The sequence below is a fragment of the Leptonychotes weddellii genome, chromosome 2 (genome assembly GCF_054177405.1).
Source record: "Leptonychotes weddellii isolate Sample4059 chromosome 2, ASM5417740v2, whole genome shotgun sequence".
Taxonomy (NCBI): Eukaryota; Metazoa; Chordata; class Mammalia; order Carnivora; family Phocidae; genus Leptonychotes; species Leptonychotes weddellii.
The window spans coordinates 98783422-98784745 of record NC_138370.1 but is presented as its reverse complement, the minus strand read 5'-3'; positions in this window follow the sequence as shown (position 1 = coordinate 98784745).

Here is a 1324-nt window from a genome sequence, read left to right as displayed (position 1 = left end):
CTTTGTCTTCCCTTTTCTCCCGTACTTCCCCTCTCCTTGCCCTTAACACGTATCGCTACAACTGCTTGCCCAGCTGTACGTTGTCTCATTTCCTTGAACACCATCACATTCCCAAATGTAGAGTGTGTACAGCCTGACACTAAAGACTATTTTCTATAATGAATGAATGACAGTGAGGATATATTATTAGGTTTATATATATATTTTTAAGATTTATTTCTTTATTTATTTGAGAGAAAGTGAGAGAGAGCATGTGCATGCGTGCCAGTCAGGGAGGGGCAGAGAGAGATGGAGAGAATCTCAAGCAGACTCCCCACTGAGCACAGATCCAGATGCGGGGCTCCATCTCATGACCCTGAGATCATAACCTGAGCCTAAAGCAAGAGTTGGGTGCTTAACCGACTGAGCCACCCAAGAGCCCCAAGGTTTATATATCTTTTTAATAAAACAGCTAAAAAAATCAAGGTCTTAATAACATTTTCTTTTCCCTAGTTTACTTTATTCTTGGAATACAGTATATAATATAGATAACCTACAAAATATGTGTTAATCGACTGTTTATGTTATCGGCAAGGCTTCCAGTCAACAATAGTCTATTGGTAATTAAGTTTTGGGGGAGTCAAAAGTTATAAGTGGATTTGTGGGTCAGTGCCCCTAATCCCTTCATTTTTCAAGGGTTAATTATACCAGGGAATTAACTGGACAGTATATGCGCTATATTCTGAGATACAAGAAGAAAGATTAATTAGTGACACAAAATATGGAGTGGGTTTTTGTTACATTAATCACACTGGCCATTCTTTGCCTAGTGCCTGGAATTAAAAAAAATACTGAAGTTTTATTTTCTCATCAAGGGTTATTTTCTGGGGTTGATACTGGATGTTTAGTTGGTGGTGCTCAAGTAGTGGGGCTGAGAGAGTTTCTGATGTAATGGTGATTGTGAGTTGGGGGGTGTGGGTGAAAAAGGACAGTGAATGGTGATGACCATGATGAAGCCAATGGTACTAATGATGTTGACAAAGAAAGACTCTGGCTGTCCTGGGGGTCAGATTAGGTTGCAATCCACATTTAGCCACAGATTATCATTTTGGAGAAGTTATTTAAACTCTTATTATTTATAAGATGAGGGTAATACTGATTACTATAAAGTTGAAGTAGAAATTTAATGAGACTTTTTTCAGTGATTCATTGGGTACATTTAGGCATTTAAGAAATGGCTATTTTTATTGTAATTTTACTCTTACTAATCCTTGTACTCTTCATCCTTACCTTCAGACTTCATCAAACCTCATCTATCTCTTACAGTTTAAATTCTTTGGTCAGC